The sequence below is a fragment of the Oratosquilla oratoria genome, chromosome 36, assembly GCF_046742065.1.
Source record: "Oratosquilla oratoria isolate Oo_2021 chromosome 36, ASM4674206v1, whole genome shotgun sequence".
NCBI lineage: Eukaryota > Metazoa > Arthropoda > Malacostraca > Stomatopoda > Squillidae > Oratosquilla > Oratosquilla oratoria.
The window spans coordinates 38,534,990-38,557,286 of record NC_134812.1 but is presented as its reverse complement, the minus strand read 5'-3'; positions in this window follow the sequence as shown (position 1 = coordinate 38,557,286).

The following is a 22,297-nucleotide window of genomic DNA, read 5'->3' as shown; positions in this document are numbered from 1 at the left end:
GCGTTTCAGACGTATAGTAAAGCCTTTCGTGATGTTCCTATAATCGCCAACATTTTCCAACTAGGTATGATACTTCTTTTTATTTAGTTTTCACAATTTAGTCAGTTTTACAGTTTGGTTTAAGTGATTATACTTTTCAGTTATTCAAGATACTCCAACAATATAATTGCTTCACTTTGTACTTTCAAGTTTAACATTACTTTGGTTTACTTATCTTCAAACCTACTTTGGCACATTCTTTCTTGAGAAATATGTGTTACGGTGTCCTTCTCAAACTATGGAATGTATTTACATATCTGAATCGTTGAGCTTTTGAAAAGGAAAAGTGTTTGAATGGATTAAAGCTTGGATCAGTAACAGAAAACAGCTGGTCACCATAAATTATGTAAAATCCAAATGGGGAAGTGTTTCTAGTGGAGTTCCTCAGAGCTCGGCGTTGGATCCCTTATTGTTCATTATGTACATAAACGATTTGGGCAGTGGGATTAATAGGTTTTAGTAAGTTTGCGGACGACACTAAACTAGGACGCCTAATTAGATCAGGAGAAGACGCCGAGATTCTGCGGGATGATTGTAACAAATTGTTCATATGGTCGGAGAAAGGGCACATGGACTTGTACAGCGTGTTAAACGTAGGGCTACACAACCCCGAAAGCAGATACAGCTTAGATAACACGTTTTTAGAGAAAACTGAGTGTGTGAGAGACTTGGGAGTTGTAGTGAGTCCTGAGCTTAAATCCAGGAAAGAGTGCATTAGCACCAGGAATAAAGGTAACAGAGCATTAGGTTTCATAGCTAGGACGGTTACGAATAGAAGTGCAGAGGTAATTATCAAACTCTTTGTAGCGATACAGTTTTGGTCTCCGCCCTATAGAATGGATATCAATTCACTAGAATCAGTACAAAGGAGAATGACCAAAATGATACATGGACTTAGAAATTTACCTTACGAGGAGAGGCTTAAGTTACCTTAAGTTACACTCTCTGGAAAGACGCCGAGTGCTGGGTGATCTAATAGAGGTTTTCAAGTGGATCAAAGGCTTTAACAAATTTAGATTTAAGAAGTAATTAGGGAAGAACTGGTTTACTTATAGGTTGGTCAACGAATGGAATTGACTTAGTAACCATGAAGTGAGCGCTGAAACTATCGGTTGTTTTATGAAATGGTTAGACAACTTTATGGATTGGGGTGACAGGTGGTAATGGACATAGAACTGCCTAATGTAGGCCTTATGGCCTCTTGCAGTCTCTTACGTTCGATGTCATCGGTAACTGCCACAAATCCGCGCCAGCATTTTCTACCTCGGCATTCCGCATTTGCTTCTGTGTTGGTGTAACACTTTGTCTTTCCCATTCTCAGATGGCCATCGTCGAAAGAGGATGCTGTAATTGTTGCGGTGTTTGTAATTTATATGTAGCATTACGTAACAGCATATGTATCTAATGAAAGTACATGTAAAAGCTACTTAACTTTTTATGGAATGTAAAAAAAAAAAATAGAGCAATAAAAAGGTTAAAGTAAGCTATCACATTGATTACACGAATATCCCAGAACAAATCAAATGGGGCGACGCTTATGATAAAGTGACTCGGATCACACCGAAGGCGTTTTGTTTGCCAAAGATGTGCCATCTCCCTGACTTGAACCCGAGGCTGGAGAGTCGAGCAAACCACTTCTTCTTTCAAGTAATTATACAATTTAGATTTCACCGCTCCAGTGTTCAGCCTTTGGATTCAGTTGTTCCTTGTCATACGTGTTTTGTTTTCCCACCCGAAGGTTTTGCAAATTAGATTTGCATTTGTATTTGTGCACATTGCCTTGATAGTGTTCTAAGTTTATTCACATTCATCTCCATTTGCTTCTTAGAATTATATCGTGTGTGTGTGTGTGTGTGTTTGTGTGTGTGTGTATGTATGTATGTATGTAACTTGCAGCGTTCTGTGTTTACTGAACAAAAAAGAATGTCGCTTTTAGAACTCGTCTCACGAGTGCCCACTTGAAAGCTTTTCTTGATGTGTTTGTTTTCTTTTCAGGTAAGACTCGCGGTGAAATGGCAGAAGGCTTATGCGTTTTATTGAGGAACGTGAGTCGGAAGTGGTCACCTCGTGAGTATGCTGTGTCTTTTATCAAAATCAAAGGCGTGGGTGTTGGAGCTCTTCTAGATTCGAACCATCGAGACCACCTTTACTCCAGAACCTGTTTAATAGATGATTGAAGTCATTTTAACGTTAGCCAGAAGAGAGTGTAGAACCTGTCCTTACTCAGTCATTTGATTGGTTTCATTTGGACAAATAACGGTCACTGTTATGAAGGTCTTGGAAAGCATTCCAGACAATTCCAACGAAGAATTTGTGCCCGCGCGTGGAATAATGACATCTGCAGGACAGGCGTCAAAGGAAAAGATATTGGATAAGTCTTTGTCTGCGGTGGGAATTGTCGCCGGTTCGATGACGAAAATGTCAAAACATAGAGGTTGAATTCCCGCTGCACGTTGGAATGAAAAAAAAAGTCTCGATAGACAGTGATGTAACCCAGAAACAGTGGCGTGATGTTTAGAATATAGGTCGTTTGTCGATTTCTTCTATTTATCCTGTGACCCGTAATGCTGGAGTTGTATGATTATTCTAACCGGTAAGCGGGATTATTTGGCTGGTTAAGCCTGTTCTTCAGTGGAGTTAGAAATCTTGGGAGAAGGTTATGCTGACGAAGGAGTTTGAGGCGGCGTAGCGCGGGTAGGATTTTTTGTCATCTGTTATGCATCCGCAAAGATGGAGGAGAGCTTTGTCTAGCTCAGTAATTTCCCGTCTCCTCTCCCCTGCTTTTACAAGTTTGTCTTGCTTAAAAGGTGAGATACTTATCTCCTTTGTTCATTAAACATGGGGGATTTTAGATCAATGTGATATCCTGTATGTTTTATAGTTTGTGAAATAGTTGTGGAGGAGTAGAATGTTTCCTCCACTAGAAATGCAAAGCCTATTCCATCCATACACACTTCAAGTTGAGGACCCATGGTTCAGGACCAGTGACACAACTCCCATCGCTATCTAGGGAGTTCCACGGGGTTGAATGAAATGAATTGGCGCCCACCAGAATAACAGGGACAATACTACCCGGTACAAAGGATTACTAAGGCGGAGCATGCCGACAGGAGACCTTTCGGTCCATAACTACGTCGGATGCGGAAAAAATATTATAATGTTAAATAGAAGGAGTGCCACATTGATGAATAGAATAGTCTAGCGACAGCCAGAATAAAAGAAATGCCAGTTGGTATGATGAAAGAAGGAGTGTGTCAGAATTTTGAACAAATAACTTCTTAAGAATGAATCCGATTATGATAAGTATTTATTATGTGGTTCTTGGATAACATTAGGGTCAAGGCTAGGTGTAATCTATTTGTTCAACTCTGTTCCAGTTGTGAAGAAGTAGAATTAATCAGTTCCAAATAATTTCATTTGCAATAAAGAAATCCTTAATTCCGCCTTGGAAAAAAATACATGTTCGCTTCGAATGGAATTAAATTCAACTCGTTATTTATACGGGAAATATTCTCTGTTAGTTATTGATTATTCATTCCATTGATATAAATTCCAATCAAGTTGAATTTATTATTATTTCTCTCTTCGTTGCAATCCAATTCCAATTAGAAAAAATTCCCTTTAATCGGATCCAATTCAGTTCATAATTAAACCCAACTCTGGTTAACGAGTGTGACGTATGGACTATCTGAAAGGAGGATGTTTAATGAATGTTAAATGGATGTTTATTCCCAGAGGGCCTGCGGGAGCTGACGAGACAGCTGAGGCCCCATTTACAGTCGAGGTGTCCCGCTTGGAGTTAGGACCCGGATGCCTTTGTGCTCTATTTTTATTTTTATTAAGTTCTTTGTTTATTTGTTTTACAATACAGAGGTGAGTTTCCGTCTGCATTGATACGTGTGTGTGTGGATGGTGGGAGTGGGGAGTGATAATGTATTAACAACAGCAGCAGCTGTTTTATTCCTTTATTCAATGGGAGCTTCTGACATGAAGATTGGTGATAACAGTTAATCTCCTATAATATAGTTTCATGATAGTCTCCTCTTGCTCTGGCTAATTTCCAAAATTTTGTATTTCTTTATATCGAATTTCATCTTCCACTCCTGACTCAATAAAAATCATCTCGATCCTCCTACAGTCATTTACAGTGGTGATAACTTTAAAATATTTTCTTGGTCCTATAAGCCAAATAGCATAGCTGCCTATACCATTCATCTTGTCATTAACGCATATCAAGAACATGATTAATGTTAGCATTGAACCCTGTGGTACTCCACTTGTCACCTTTAATCACTCCATGATGCTTCTTTTAACTCCTCCAACATCTTATTTCTTTCCTGTGATTTGTCTATGTGTGTGGCACCTTGTCGAAGCCCCTCTCCAGGTCCAGCTATACACAAGATATCCAACCCTCTATTCCATGTATATCATTCACCGCACCCTCATAAGAAAAAAGAAAGAAAGAAAAAAAGAAACATGTGTCAATTACACAACCTTCATTTTTTAATCTGAATTTACCTCCTGAAGTAATTCATTCAATTTCTCCCGTTTTTTCACACATTTTGGATATTGTGCTGATCAAGGGCACTGGTCCACATTTCGACACACTCGCTGATAATGTGTACGTGTGTGTGTTCTCTATAATAATAACAATAATAATTCTTTACTTTAAAAAACCCGCAACCCCACAGTAACCGGCAGCGTTCCTAGGGCCTACCCATAGATCTCTTTGGGAACAAATATTGGATTGTTGTCAGTGATATATGAATGTGTTTCTGTCACCGGCTTGTAGGAATCGGATGAGGGAGAGAGGAGTAGGAGGGGAGCAATCATAGGTTGTTAGCTTTCCTTATGTGAAAAGTTGGAAGAAATACAGACATAGTTGGTAAGAGATGTAGAGCCCGATCTGGAGATGGAGAGTCCGACCCTCCGGGCTTTTGCAGATGGAAGTTTGTATATTGACGGGTTTTGAAAGAGGCGGGCGACAAGATCATTCTACCGTCGGCCATTCAGAGGCACCGTTCGCAAGTGCCTGTCGTGTGTGTGTGTGTTACTATGGTCGTGGATCACGTGTTGGACTCGTGATAGCTATTTCCCTCCCGGAAGAGAGCTCAGAGCTCATGTATGACCGATCTATGGGTAATGCTGTGACCTTAGAGTCTTAGACGCACACACCCCGAACTCCCTGCCCACGAGAGTCGGAGGAAAGAACCCAAATCCCGTCCTGGTGGGCGCACTTAAAAAAAAAAAAAATAATAAAAAAAAAAAAAAATAAATCAACCCCATTCCCACCCCCAGCATGATGGCTTACTTCATTATGTTCGTACCGAAAGACATTTTTATTATGCGAAGTGTGTGGGTCCAGCTAATAGGGAGTCGCTGTTTGTATCCATGCAAGGAATATATATGGGTTGCACCATATCTAATACACCACCGCAAAATGGCCACACCATCACGTGTACATGCACAGGAAAGAATTCTTTCACGCGCAACTTTCATGATAGAAAGATAATCATCAAAGTAGATGGTCGATATCGCCAATTATAAACCAGCCCACTATATTCCAATGAAAATATGTATATGTGCGTGGTCCTGAGGATCTGAGCTACTCAGAATGTCACTGTATAGGAGTCAAGGTCAATGGAGGAGGAGGAGGACGGGGGATTCCCGGCTGGCGCGGCGAAGACCCGTAAGGCCATATTCTCGAAATTATGGGGAAGGATTTTCCTTCATTATCCATGTGAAATAAGGTTTATAGCCCTTATAGCAGCTTTATTAGCTCCAGCAACGCAGCTGAGTCCGTTGGTTGCTTGCTATCTGTGCCGACATGGTCGTCGTTGCTAATATTTCATTATCGTAGGAGTTGAAGGGAAAGATCAATTCCAGCTAGCGGATCGAAAAGTGGGTTTACCAATAGGTTTCGCCAGAGCGGGGAAAGAAAGTGTCTTTTCCTTATTTTCAAGAAAATGGCTGGGGCGGAGTTGTCACAGTTGAAGAATGTGATTGTCATTATAATACTTGTTTGGATTTCGTGCATGGATAAAAAAAACGTTTAAACAGAATACGTGAAATCACTTGTTTGGGATTTGTATAACGAAAAATAAATGGATTATTTAAATAGACTTGTAGATATTTGTGTGTTTTATGCATGGAAAGGAAAATTAAGCATATAAACAGTTGTAAGAGTATTTCTTTGGGTTTTGTTGATAAGAAATTAACATATAAACAGAGCTGTGAGACTATTTCTTTAGATGTTGTAAATAGGAAACCAAATTGAAGGAGGTGCTAAGATAAGAGGGAGGGTGGAGGGGTGTGGAGTGTATTCAGGGATGGAATGGGTGGGAATGATTTTATGCCTTTTTCTTTTTGGCTACCCCCCTTGTAAGGGGGAAAAAGCCATGGTATATGTATGTATGTAAATTGAACATGAACACTTAATTGTAAGAATACAACAAATAATAACAATAGTAATAATAATAATAATAGAAATGATAATAATTAATAATAATAATAATAATAACAACAACTATTACTACTACCGAGGGTCGCTCTGAAAAATAAATAATTAAGAATTCACAAAGTCAAAGTTAGGTGTCGTTGTAAGGGAAGTGTCTTGAATTGAAGGGAAAAAATGGTATATGCAAAGTCAGATTAAAGATGCAGGTAAATACAGTTGTAAAATATATATGTTTTTTAAAAGTTAAAGAGTGAGCATCATTGTACAGTATGCATGTTTTGGACATGAAAATCCAAATTTAACGTTTTAACGTAGAAATGTAAAAGTGCTTGTTTTGGGTTTAGGGAACGGAAAGTCAGATTAAAGATGCTGGTAAATATAGTTGTAAAATATATATGTTTTCGTGAGCATCATTGTACAGTATGCATGTTTTGGACATGAAAATCCAAATTTAACATTTTCGCGTAGAAATGTAAAAAAACTTGTTTTGGGTTTAGGGAACGAAAAGGCAGACTGAACAATGTGACCATCCCACGCAAATTGAACCCGAGGTATTTTTGCCCAAGCCCGGGGCGGGGAACCTCGTGCCATTGATTTCATCAGTTTCTGCAGGGTCTCGTTAACCCCGTGAGACCCTTTCTGGTTTCAGGGATCTAACGAAACGATGGTCACAAAGCGATACTTATATGATTTTGTTTATTTATTTTTCTCATTGTTAGATTTCTCGTTGATATATGTATATTTATTTGTTATTCGTTTGTTTATTAATTAATTTGTTTAATTATTTATGTATGATTGTTATTATTGTTGATGGGAAAACACCATAGGATGCGGCATCACTGCCACGTATGACACTCTTCTTACTTGTTGCCAAATATCTTCAATTTTTTACCTTTGGTAAAAGATGATTTTGGTGCCACTTTTGGCTCAGGTAACTTTACTGTGGGCTCCTCGTGTGACTTGCTATTGCAGCAGCCTGTTACCAGTGTCACTTGAGATACAGTTGAAAAGTAACCCATGCTACGTTAGGTAACGTAGATGTAGGTAACCCTAGTAACTGGTGTGTGTGTGTATGTGTGTGTGTGTGTGTGTGTGTGTGTGTGTGTGTGTGTGTGTGTGTGTGTGTAATGTGGTTGGGAGTAACTGCCTCTTGTAACGTGGAGGACGAGGGTAACACAATCAGTTAATGGGGTTCGAGGTGAAAAAAGTTTGTAGGTATTCCATTTGGTAGGAAACGTGTGGCCGTGATGGCGGGTAGGCGTTTTCTCTCGATCTTTCTTGTTTCCCTCTCTCTCTCTCTCTCTCTCTCTCTCTCTCTCTCTCTCTCTCTCTCTCTCTCTCTCTCTCTCTCTCTCTCTCTCTCTCTCTCTCTCTCTCTCTCTCTCTCTCTCTCTCTCTCTCTCTCTCTCTATCTCTCTCTCTCTCTCTCTCTCTCTCTCTCTCTCTCTCTCTCTCACTCTCTCTCTCTCTCTCTCTCTCTCTCTCTCTCTCTCTCTCTCTCTCTCTCTCTCTCTCTCTCTCTCTCTCTCTCTCTCTCTCTCTCTCTCTCTCTCTCTCTCGTTGTTTGTGTGTGTGCGTGCGAGTAATTATATTATATATATATATATATATGTGTGTGTGTGTGTGTGTGTGTGTGTGTGCACTGACCTAGTTGAATTATACGGGAAGGGGAGCTATGCTCATAATTACCCGTCTTTGTATCTTTCAGCATCTAGTTTGTTCTTAGATTCTTGTATGTTTTTTGAACACACTATTGTTTCATCCAATTTGTTCTAGACATCCACCACTGAGTGGGATTTTTTTTCTTTCAGATCTCTTGTGTGTGTGTGTATGTTTGTGTACACAGACACACACACACACACACACACACACACACACACACACACACACACACACACACACACACACACACACACAGAGAAACACACAAACACCGCTCCCTTATTTGCCAGTACCCCTGGCAAGGTCATACTCCGTGTTTTAGCCGTAAAAGTGTATCCTTCTTTCTTCAGTGACGTAGCTATTATCTCCAACTTTGCTTTTTTCCGGCTTTACTGTATATCATTTCATGCGACGGAGGCCTCCTGGTAAGGATTTGAGTTTCATTTCACTCTGTTTATTTAACCTTCCCAGCCATCCTGTGCCTTCCTATGTTGCCTAGACGTGTGATAAAAACCCTCCGCTGAAGGAAATCGTGTTTTGGTAGCCAGAATAATATATGTAAAGGAGTTCATTTATAGCGCCCTCTCATATGAATGGAATAGTTGGTGTTAGCTCTCTATGACTTGCATTACCATGCCATAGGGGATGATATTTACTTATTTATTTATTTAGTTAAATATTTTTCCTCTTGGCTTGACTGTTTCTGAACTGCTGGGTTAGTTGACATAAACTATCAGGGAAGATGAGTGATGTTCGCTGTATGACCATATTATTTTTTGTGTGTTATCGAGTCAACGTCAAGGTTTAGGGCAGCAATCTCTCTCTCCTTCTCTCTCTCTCTCTCTCTCTCTCTCTCTCTCTCTCTCTCTCTCTCTCTCTCTCTCTCAAACTGCATTTCACCAATCGGAAAAAGTTTGCAGATAAAATTAATGGTTACTGTTATTGATAAATAGGAAGTTGTATACGACTTTAAGTGATATGGTATCAAACTACAGTAAAACAGCTGCTGCCGAGCGAGGCTTCTCGCGTCTGACACAACTTGTATAAACTAGGTTCAGGTTGATACTAACCAGGTTTGATCAGGCGGAGGGTCGAGGCTTGTTTCACACGTATCGACTTTTCGCCGTACGCCGTCCACGACACGACGTCGTGTTCTCAAATAACCATCGGTGTCTGTGGACGCTTTCACACATCACGACCGCGACCGCGTGTGAAAGTGTCCATAGACTTGTTTGAGAGCACGACGTCGTGTTGTGCACGGCGAAAAGTCGATACGTGTGAAACGAACCTTTGTTGTTTGTTGGCCATCCGGTGCTACGATGAGTTCCTCTCTGTTCGATCGCGCCGTGTACAGACTCTGATTAGCTTAACGTCAGGCAGGAAAAGGGGTTCAGTTAAGGGGAATGTGGTACAGAATTGGGACAAGATGAAGTCTCGATTGATTTGGACGCTGTCTTATTATTATTTATATTATTATAATATGAATATTATTTTTTATCTATTTATGATTATATTTTTTCGCATCTGACCTAATTATGGACCAAAAGGTCTCCCGTTGGAATGCTCCGCCTTTGTAATCCTTATGTGAAACCCGCGGCCGACGCAAACCTGCGTCTCTCCCAAGAGAACCCAAGTTTGAAGCCACCACAGCCCTCCCCACGGAGACGAATGAATTCGTCTGGCGACAACCAGAAAAAAGGAAAAAATGCCACGAAGAAGGTGGTAAATAACCTACACCAGGAAGCGCTGAGTAACTGCGGTAGAACGCAGTCACCTTTGCCCTAAGTGCTGGAACTGTTGGGGCAGGTAACAGTCACTGCTGGGAATTGGACAGAAGTGCGGGATTCGAACTCATAACTGAGCGAATGCGAGAGCAGCATGCTTCCGATTAGGCCACCAGCGCTTAGGATTTGATTAAAATCGTCAGAGGGGAAGCAAGATGAAAGTAAGAGTGCCATCGGGCAGGTCAGGATAACCACGTCAAAATTCTGGTTACAGGGTACGGAAACGGGGCTCTCAATGCCGGTCTGGCGCCTGCAATTGGACCCAGAGACCGGATGAACAAAACTTTGGCGCGACCTGAAGATTTGACTTAAAGTGCTGGAGTGTCTTTTTTCGATTCCCCCTTTTTTCATTCCCCCCCCCTTTTTTTTTTTTTTATATATCGTTTTAGTAGTCAAACCGACACTAAATTTGACTATAATGGATGATAAGATATTTGTGTACTAAACATTTTGAAATATATTGTTTAGTGTCTGTATGACTAAGGAAGTGACTGGAAAAAATCGAAAAGTGGAATTCCAACAACATACTTTTTCAGTCCGGTTTCTGCTTCCGGGTCTTGGCAGGAGCACTACGGCCGGAGCCAAGCTGCCAGTTTGGCAAACCGCCATCCCCCACTCCCCCTTTCTCCCTCCGCCTCCTCGTCCTCCTCTTCCTCCTCTAGCGACCATTCTAAGCTCACAACCAACTTTTCTTGTTATAACTTTGCTCCGAAATCACAACCTCTTCTCCCCGACCTTTGAACACCTGACAGGGTCCGGGAACTTTGGTAGATATTTTTTCACAACGCCGTATGCAATTTTTTTTTCACGTGTTGTTTGTTCCTAGTCTTACTGTTTGTTCTGGCTTGTACATTGTTCATGGAACTGCTGTCATGATAGGTCTTGGTTTGTACCGTCGTCTTGCTGTGATAAGTGGTTTGTTGATCATACCTCTATGGTTAGGTAATAACCTCAGAAGATAGAATTATATTAACTTCCTTTGTGGACAAAAGAAAAAAAAAACAATAACAACGGCTTGTCAGCAGTGAAGAATGTTGGGTCTCTTGACCTCTTTCCTCCTGAATAAAGTAATCTGGCGACGACAGGAATAAAAGGAAAGGTGCCACCCGATGTGTAAGGAGGAGGCTAAATCCCTCTAGGGGTCCCACACACCGGAATGAAATCGTTTGGGGTTCGCCAGAATCAAACGAGTGGACAGGCGAGGTCATCCTATCAAGAGAGTAGGCCAGGACTGAATGTATTTGAATTGGACAGATTTAGGTTTAAGAAGGAAATAAGCAGGAACTGGCTTAACAACAGAGTTGTTAACGAGTGGAATAGACCTCGTAACCATAGAGTGAGCGCTGAGACAATTGGTTGTTAGAAAGTTTACTTCATGGTTAGGGGTGAAAGGAGGTAAGGGACATGGAACTGCCTAGTGTAACCCTTGTGGTCTTTTGCAGCCACCTCCATTCTTAATGTTCATATGTTCTTAAGTACTTCCGTGGTACAGCAAGTTGTTGAAGAGGTAAAACCTCCATTACGATCAACGGGACCCCAAGGAGCTGATCACTATTAACATTAACACCTTGTGATGCCCTTGATAGATTCTATTCTGGCCAAGAAACAGACCATTTTCCATATATTTGAGGATTTGAACTCCGAACGTATTAGGGTCTCGATCACTGAAACCAACTTTCAGTCAGGGGTCCATCCCTTGAAATGAATCAAATTGCTTTTCTTCAGCCACAAGAAAGAGTTTGAAGTGCGTCACAATGTTGAAGGGGTTCAGGAAAAATAATCAGCGTTTGTGTCCTTTTGAAGGATAATAACCGAGCTGAAGAGGTGGAGTCAGTGAGGTGGTAAAGGGAAGATTATTTTAAGGAGGACAGTAGGAAGGAGAGATAACATAAGTTAAAGTACGTTCATAACTAACTGTTCGTACTTTGGTAGCAAATGAAGAAACACAGTTCGTTTACCTTGCAGTAATACTATGGAAAAAAGGACACGAATTCTTAGTGTTACCACGCACCACTAGGAACCAGTACGACGCTGGGCACGGGTGTACTAGGTTCATTTGTCCCTAACCGTACATTTTGTAAATGAAGTTTTTAGACACTTAGGTTGCTTGTCTAGGGACTGAAAGGGGTTTGCGCGTCTCAAATACCCTAATGAAGATTTTTCACTTCTATCTCTGGTCACAAATACCCTAATGAAGTCTGTACGCTCATGAGGAAGTAAGGCAAGATTTTTCACTTTTATCTCTGGTCACAAACACCCTAAGGAAGTCTGTACGCTCATGAGGAAGTAAGGCAAGATTTTTCACTTTTATCTCTGGTCACAAACACCCTAAGGAAGTCTGTACGCTCATGAGGAAGTAAGGCAAGATTTTTCACTTTTATCTCTGGTCACAAACACCCTAAAGAAGTCTGTACGCTCATGAGGAAGTAAGGCAAGATTTTTCACTTATCTCTGGTGACAGATACCATGCCAGTTGCAAGCAGGCCAAAAAGTGTCCCAGGTGGAGGGGGGGGGGTTTGTTTCTGCAACTGTACATCATTTCATAGGACGAGGCTGAATAGTTTTTAGTGCTCGTTTGGTTTTATGGCTCGGAGATTGGCGTCGGAGGGACAGGAACGGCCATCAACTTGGTTTGATCGTTGACTTCTCAATGAAAAGAGCCAGAGAAAGAGATGAGCACGCGCGTGCGCGCGCACACACACACACACACACACACACACACACACACACACACACACAGAGGTCCGTGTGGGGGGGGCACCATGTAGACCCTAAAGTATCGGCTGCATGCTACTTAGCAGCTTTTGACCCTACAATAACTTGCACCCAATACCCCAGACGGATATTGAAATACATTGCCTTCAGGAATTATGGAAAAAGTATGTAGAAAATATGTTTTACATTGTTGGAAAGATATTATTAGATATATATCGTATAGAGAAGTATATAAAAATTTGCTCAGTAAATTATAGAACTGTATTGACACCTTCAATACAGTGACGCCGTGCAATTTGGTGGTCTTGATTCTATTCAATTATTTTATTTCACTTTCATTTATTTTATTGTATTTGTTTATTCAATTATTTTGTAAGTGTTAACAATAGAGAAGTTTGTTTAGAATACATTATTCATAAACAGCGCTGTGCAGTAATTCGGGACATATCTGCCGACTCCGCCCCAGTTAATTCTTTCATAAAGTTGAATAGGACGTATCGTTGTCTCAGGTTTACATTTTAATTGAAACTCAGGCGGGTTAGGGTAGCTGGCAACGTTCGCCAGAGTTTTTGTACCCGGGGTTTCTTTTTATTGCGGATCCGGCGCCTTGTAGTAGCCGGCAACGAACAGAGTATATATTTAACAGTACGTATTTACCATTGCCAGTGTATCTTTGTGGAACAGCGGCAGATCGTATGTTGGGTATCTTACAAATCAAATCAAATCAGCCATCCTGAGTCCACTGCTGAACAAAGGCCTCCTTCATAGCATTCCATGATTCACACGACCTCGCCAACCTCTGCCACATCACTCCTGCAAACTTCTCGATCTCGTCTCTCCACCTTCTCTCTGGTCTCCCTCTTCCACGCTTCCTTTCTCGCGGCGTCCATTCAGTAACACCCTTGCTCCATCGCTCATCAATCGTTGGCACTAACTTATCTGCCCAATTCCACAACCTCTCTTTTACTGCCTCCACAATATCTTTCACTCCAGTCTGCCCTCTCACCCAACTTGCTCTCTTTTGGTCTCAGTGTTATTCCCATCGTTGATCTCTACATTCTCCTCTATGCAGTTCTTAGTTTTATTTCCATCGCCTTCATCAGTTTCCAAGTCCCACATCCGTAGATTATGGCTGGCAGAATGCATTGATTGTAAACTTTACGTTTCAAACATAATAGTGCGGATGTTATGTGAGGTTGGACTAGTTTTGTGTAGTTTTTTTTTTTGTGCAGGACCTGAACGTACGGGGAAGAAAGGGGACTTAGGTGCAGCTCCAAGGTGCTAGGGAAGACTGTAAACAAAAATAAACTTATTCCAGGTTGTAAAGGAGGCAAGAGGTTTGTATGTGCACCTATGAATACTGTCTGTGCTAATGTGTGTCCGCGCGGTGTGCGTTTGTGCGTGTGTATATTTGCGGCTTTATTTATATACAAGATCGTGCGCGCGTTCGTGTATACAGTTGTGCTCCTGCATTAGTTTGAGTGGATTTTCACCCACGTATGGTTATTTTTGCATGCATTTTTATATAGATATATATTGCTTCGAATGAGATTATACATGTATAGATAGAATCTACTTCCATGCCAGCCGTCGGAATTCCATATAGGGATAAAAAACCACTAATGTATAAAGGCATAGAATGTGTTATATGTATATTTATGTGTGTGTATATATATATATATATATATATATATATATATATATATAGTGTGTGCCAAATACAAATTTGTGTGTATGTTCATGTATATGTTGCTTGCAGAGGAAAAATAAATATTATTACGAGGACCCCCTTACCTCTCGGTATGTGTTTCGCCGCTCTCGCCTTTGTTCTTAATGAACCTTTTCCCTCTAGAGTGGCCCGTGTGTCTACAGTCCCGCTTCCTTCAGGTTCTTTTATTCAGCTTTGTGACCTCTTTGGTGGCCAAGAGTTCAACTCTTTCAGTACAGGTATACTGTGCTATCGTGCAGGTTAGGTTGGATCATGGATTGGATTGGGTCTCGACCGGTTGAGTCACTCTTCAGTTTGAGGTGCGCCTCGAGATGCGCCACAAGAAAGTCTTTGCAAAGCACCGCAGGTGGGACTGTGATGGTTCATTTTCTTGGTAGACCCTCACGGTAGACCCTCACGGTAGACCCTGAAACATTCTGAATCGCACAACCCCCTAAAAGCACCTCCCTAACTCACCCCAATCGACACCGACTCCTGTGCAATGCCAGAGGTGCAGGAGTGCAGCTCGCCTTGTCCCCCCCGCACCCTCTTCTTCCCTAATGTCCCCATCGTTCTGATCCCCCTTCCCCACCGCCCTCCAAGCTCCCCACCCTCTCACTCCACCCGTCCCCTCTCGGGAGCAGCCTTGGAACGGGGCCAATTCTCGCTATGTGCAGCCGCCCTGGACAAGCTGCGTGGCTCCAGTCCCCCCCCCTCTCTCTCTCTCTCTCTCTCTCTCTCTCTCTCTCTCTCTCTCTCTCTCTCTCTCTCTCTCTCTCTCTCTCTCTCTCTCTCTCTCTCTCTCTCTCTCTCTCTCTCTCTCTCTCTCTCTCTCTCTCTCTCTCTCTCTCTCTCTCTCACCCCTGCCTCTTTGTGTGTGTGTTTGTGTGTGCCATTGGTGTGTGTGTGTGAGAGAGAGAGAGATTTTGGCAGTCGCATGTGTGTGTGTTTGTGTTTGTGCCCTTTCTTCTATATTCCCATTTATCCTCCATTATTCCTCTTTTCCCCATCCTCCTTCTCCCTCCATCAGTCTCACGCTATCACTCGCCCCCTTTTTTTCTTTCTTTTCCTCTCCTTCCATATCTCCCCTTTTCCTCCCTTCCTCTTCTTTTCCCCTCACTTGCCCATCACTTTACCTCCATCCTCTCATTCCGTCTCTTTCCTCTTCCTTCTCTTTTCTCCTTTCCCTATCCCTACTCCCTCTTCTACTCTTTCATCCCTCTACTCCCTCTCATCCTTCTCATCCTCCCATAACTTCCTCCTCTTCATATCTTGCCCCTCGGTGTTTCGTTTTGTGGGTCGGGGGGGGGAAGGGAAGAGGGAGTTGGTGTAGGTTTGGGGGGAAGGCGGATTCGAACGGCCTCTCATCAGGCCAGCTCGCTCTGCCCAAGTTGGGCTTCGACCCGCTTCGACTCCAGCAACACTGAGACTACTTCCTTTACATATTTTGCTGTGGGTGATGCCAAACAGTGTTCCTTTCTACTTCTTAACTCTAGTTGATGTCTCTGTCAGCAACACTCAGGCTTCGCTTTACTCGTACATATTTTGTTGTGTTTTATGCCAGACGGACTTGTTCACTTGCAGAACGCATAGAGAAATGACGAACTCTGTCGCTGCAGAGGGTGGAGGGGGAGCGACCTAGAGGAATCAGGCGTCGGGCAGAATAGAAGGAAGTGTCATCCTTTGTGGGAGGTTACTGATACTCTGATTACGATGGCGTACTTCTTCAGGTCTTGTTCCGGCTACCGTGAGACCGTTTCATTTGGCCGAAGTGGCTGAGAACGAGACTTCTTCAGATCCAAATTCACCCCTAGTAAAAAAAAAAAAAAAAAAAAATTATGTTAGCCATATCAAAATATGCAGTGCATGCCAGTGTGCTGACCGGAATTACTCTCCTTTTGTTGTCCCCGTATTCCTCTTTCACTCTACCGCTAGATGATTCTCTCCCTCTCTATCTCTGTAGTAGTGCTTAGGCGTGAAAGAGGCAGGAGCCATCTCGATTAGCTCACTTGTATATGGGTTACACTTTGTAATTACCTTTTAAAGGTAACACCTTTTGGTTTCAGGCAGCCGACGGCAGAAATGTGTTGTATTCTAAGATCTTTAAGTTATCAGAATTGCCCTAGCACGGGGATACATTTTTATTATGGTATGCGAGAGCCTGCGTGCGTGCGTGCATGCTTGTGTGTGTGTGTGTGTGCGTGCGTGCTTGTGTCTGTGTGTGTGTGTGTGTGTGTGTGTGTGTGTGTGTGTGTTGGTCGAGCTCTGTAGTCGGCAATCTGCGGCTCTTTCAGGCTCCAGAAGCTTCTTATAAATTTTTTCCATCAAAACGAAGACGTCATAGGCTGCAAATGTGGAATACATTCCAGGCAAATATGGGTATATATACATTATATATATATATATAATTATATGTATAATATATATATATATATATGATATATATATATATATATATATATATATATATATATATATATAAAATATATAATTCCGAAAAGATCTGTAGCCAACATTTATCATGAATTGTAAAATGTCATTCCGAATCTGAAATCATTATATATGTGTGTGTGTATATATATATATATATATATATATATGTATATATATATATATATTTTTTTTTTTCAGCAACACAAAAAATATTAGAATCTAAAAAAAAAAAGTATCTTCTAACTGTAAGGGTTGCCAACTACTGACCTTAACTTTAAGGTGTTGGGATGACCCCATGGCATTGGAGGATTGAAATGCGGTTTAACCCGCAAAATCAATAGGAACAATGCGAGAAGGGGAGAGAGAGTTGCAAGTTACGGTGAGTAAGCAACGCAAGTCTCAGGGGAACACGCAAAGAAGAAGCAAAAATCCGCTTAGCAGAGTATAACACGGGGTGGCGTAGTCATCGGGCATTGGAGGCTGAACAAAGGCGTCACTCGTGCTCACCCTGAGTCGCACAGCCACGCCAGCCTCAGCCACGTCACTCCCGAAGTGCTCTGAATATTGTCTCTTCAGCGACAGTCATTAACACAGTTGTTTTGTGTGTAAAAGAAAGTAGAAGAATGGCAAGGTTATTGTTGATAGTGAGAGATCTTGAAAGTGCTTATGTTTTAGTAATAAATTGGAGGATATATATATATATATATATATATATATATATATATAATATATATATATATATATATGTGAATGTGGGTGGGGAAGGGCAAACGAAGATGTGTTAGGAAACGCAGAAATTTTACACGAGGGATTTGAGAAGAAAATGAGAAAAACTGTGGAAGCTGCACATATCGCCGCCAACAAGAACAACAACGACAGAGACGGATTTAAATGCCTCTCGAAAGCAGCAAGTGTCCTAATAATTAAATCGTTAGCCAAAGGGAAAACATGACGCTCATACCTTGGCGGGTTCCCTCTCACTACGAATATAAGAATTGTGATCCGTCTGTAATGCTGTAGTCCTCTGAAGAAGACCAAGTTGGTCGCAACGTTAGGGCAATAAACTCTATTCCTAACACATCTTCGTTTGCCCTTCCCCACCCCACATTCTCTCTCATTTGTCTGAAATAATCTTAAATATATATATATATATATATATATATATATATATTTTTTTCTCAAGTTTGATGGTATAGCGGGTATGAATAAAGATTAAAGGCTTTAGATTTGCAGACGACAGCGTACGGGATAAGTTGGATGAAAATATTTTTCCTCCAGCATATCAATTGACATTGTGAATTGTTGAGAAAACAAATTAGTTCACCACTGTTTTTTACGGGAGAAATAAGTGCTGGAGATGGACCGAACCGCCAATTAGTTGGAGGTTGGATGAAAAATAGCTCAGTGTGATAACGCCTAAACGAACCTGTCAATGTGATATTAAGCGGAACTGCCTTTGTGTTACAGATTGTTTCAGTCGATCTTGTTTTAATAAAGATAAGTTCATCAGTAAGTTTTAGCTTTTTAACGACCTGAAGTTCCTGCTGAAAGACATAATTCTGCCCTTTGCAGAAGAAAATATTTATTATTGATTATATCATAATCGCCGCCATTGTAGTGTTAATCTCGACAGCTTATTCGAGATAGTTTTTAATTCTCTAATGAGAACGAGTTCGTCTTCTTTTTTAGACGGATATGTTCACACTCGGCAGAAGTCTATATACTTCTCACCAAACTCTTGCTAGGCGTATCGCCTGTCAGTGTAATTCCGAGGCTACGCCTATCCCGAGCAGAATAATTTTTACGTCCTCTTTGGCCCCTGATCGGCATCACGGCAGCGGAGATGACTGATTGGCCGAGAGTGGTGACATCACGGCAACGGAGACGACTGATTGGCTGCGAGCAAAGCGAGCTCGCCCGAAGGTCCGATGCCCCACGTAGCGGGGTCTGGCGCAGCCTGTTGATGTCGATCGGACCGGAAACCGGACATCCCTCAAAGGGACACCTCCCCTCCGGTCCCTGATTGACTAAGAGAGTGATGACGTCACGGTAACGGAGGCGACTGATTGGCCGAGGGCTGTGACGTCACGGCAAGTGAGACGACTGATTGGCTGCGAGCGAAGCGAGCTCACCCGAAAGTCCGAGCCCCCGCGTAGCTGGGTCTGGCACAGCCCGTTGCTCGTTAGGTAAAAAAGAAAAAAAAATCCCCCAAGTGTGACATTCGGCACAGTCGCCCTTGTAGGGTCAAGAGAATGGAGGCTCGGAGGATGAGATGTTGTTGCATTGGCGTGAAGAAGAGCAGCGGGGGGAACTCTGGGTCCATAACGATGCCGGATGGTTCTGGAGTTTTCTTCGGGAATGGTGCCTCGGGGACCTGAGGAAGGGCTTCGTTGGCTCGGGAGACTTTGTCCGCGGTCTTCAACAAAGTTGCGGTCGAAGTCATCTTTGCCAAGCACGAAGTCACCGCGCACGAAATCGTTGGGAGTGTAAAGAATGATTACATTGCGTTTTTATTCACGGGGCTGCTTACACATTTCATGGATAGATTTAATTCAGCTGGAAGGAAGCCAGACTTGCGCAAAAATGGGTTATTGATCAGTCAGGATAGTCGTTTTTGTCACGAGTCTGCCGCTACTTGATGACACGCCTCCCCCTAGCCCTGTACTTCAATAAAGTAGTAGTATTAAGCCCTGGTCACACATTCAAGATTCCCGTCAAATGTTGTGAATTTGGAAAGCTGGAAGACGATTTCGCATGATAATATTGCCTAAGGGCAATTGAACAATATACCTAATATTCGTATAGGACCTTCTCTTAGTTCGTCACTCAGCTTCTCAGTATATGACGAAAAGGTGATTTGACATTTGGAGATTCGGGAAAAAAAAATCATAACCGAAGTCGTTTCTACTCAAATGATCTCAACCAGCGTTAGGTATGACAGGGGGCTTTAACCAGAAAAATGTGTTAAGATTGCCGAAAGGGGTGCTAGGGAGTTGAACGGTCTGGCTACATACTGAATAAAGGAGAAAGCACCACCCTGCACGAAAGGACTTCTCCGACGAGCAGTCACGCAGTCAAGCAAGCACAAAAGCTCGCGCGGAGGCGTTCATTGCCCATTTCCCTTTCCTCTTATTCTTTGTCTCTTCCACGTATTCGCTTCTTTCTCTGCCATTTATCACCGCCCCCTTTCTGGTCATCTGGTTTTCCTTTATAACTTCTCGCAAACCTGACTCGTTTCTCTTCGTGCTTTTGGTGCCTATGTGTTATTTATACCATTATATACATACATACATAAATATATATATATATATATAATATATATATATATATATACGGTACTTTTTGCACTGAAGATGTAATATACGAAATCGCTCTGCTTCGTTAGTTTCTTTTTCCAAGTGGTCTACTTTGCATAAGTGAACACACGTACCAGTGTTCTTAGCATATATATATATATATATATATATATATATATATTATATATATATATATATATATGGAAATAAACTCTCCTACTGGGATTCGAACCCTCGCCTGAGCAGCTTGCTTTTTGTAAGACGAAGATCGTACAATCACGCCATGACCCTACAAAACAAATTTTTTGAGGGGGTTGGTTGGCACCTGCGAGATATATATTGGTGGGCATTGTATCACTCCGTCCCACCTGTCCCCAGAACCTATCAACAACAATGCCTCCATATGAAGGTGCAGCACTCAGTCCCCAGTCCGAGGGAGGCCCAAGATCTCCATCAAGGTTTTGACTATTTTCCTCCACTATTCCACATGAAGAGAATGACTCTAAGAATGTTCCCCTTCCTCCTCTTCCACCTCGAACTTCCTCCTTTTCTTCCTTCTCCTCCTCATTTTCATCTTCTTCATCGTCCTCTTCCCCTCCCCCGTTTTCTTCCACCCAAGGCAACTAGTTGGTTGGTTGGTATGTCGATTTTCAGTCAGTGAAAATGGAGGCCATTTTTTTGGTTAGTTATCGTATGTTCTCGACCTCTCCCCCCCCCCCTCCCTTGAATATATCCTATTCACTGTTTTATTTTGGTCCGCGCTGGTTGCGTAATGGGAAGCTTGCTAGTCTCACATTTGCTTAGTCGTGGGTTCGAATACCGCACTTCCTCTTTGCCCAAAGATTCCAAGCTCATAGGACAAAGGTGATGGCTTCGGCCGCAGGTACGCGGCTCCTAGCGCAGGCTCCTTGCTTTCTTCGTCATCTACGTTCATTCCTTGTTTCTCTGCATTTTTTCTTATTTGCTTATTTATAACATCTAGTCACGTCTTGTATATTGTTAATGTCGCTATGCCAATTCCTCAGTCCTTGAGGCATCTTTGTCTTCGCGCTTTCCATCGTCAGGTGCCTTCTGCCTTGTTATCCTTTCCATTTTTCGAATCTCTCATATATATATATATATATATATATATATATATATATATATATATATATATATATATATATATATATATATATATATATATCACAACTAACACCACAGTCGGACGAAAGAATGAGTTGATTATGCGAAGCTATACATTTAGATTGCTAATTGCAATCTTCTTCATTCACTACTGAAGAGGATTGCAGTTAGCAATCGAAATATATAGTTTCGCTTACTCAACTCTCTTTTTTTTTCGTTCGACTGTGGGGTAAGTTGTGATTTACAAATATGTTACTACATTACTCAACAGTGATATATATATATATATATATATATATATATATATATATATATATATATATATATAGATATATATAGACACACACGAGTATATAATATGGGGAAACATGCGCTTTTATTTGATAAGTATCCTTCTATTCTGAATGTTCCCTCACAATAAATGTATGGTCCCACTCTGTCGATTTGGGAATAAATTCATCAAAATGATGCAACTGCGATTTAAATGTGTCGGCGTGTTCTCAGTGCACTTAGTCGCCATATGAACTGCTGGGACGGAGGAGGGTGGGGGAGGGAGGGAGGGAGGGAGGGCTGGGATCAAATTTTCCCACGCGTTGCATTTCCTCTCTCTCATAAGCTAGTTACAGGTGGCGACGCCTTCTCCTCCACCCCTCTCCCTCATTTCCTTTCTCCCCCACCCTCTCCCACCCCCAACCCCTTCCATCGCCACAACCACAACCATCGTCACCACATCCACAACCACCATCACGTCCACCATACCGTCATTACCAACTCTACGCCAGCACTGCCACCACCATCGATATTGACTCCTCACCTAATCACTGCCACTTTCTTTAATTGTTACTGTCAGTTTCACCACCACTGTCACATTAACCATCATTGCCCCCTCACACTAATGTCACCTCTACGTACACATTTGCCACAAAAATCTTCACACACACACACACACACACACACACACACACACACACACACACACACACACACACGAGAAAAAAAAATTAAGAAAGACAGTTACAGAAGAGATTTGAAAAAGAATAGCCTCCCACACAGAGTGATAGATATCTGGAACAAACTG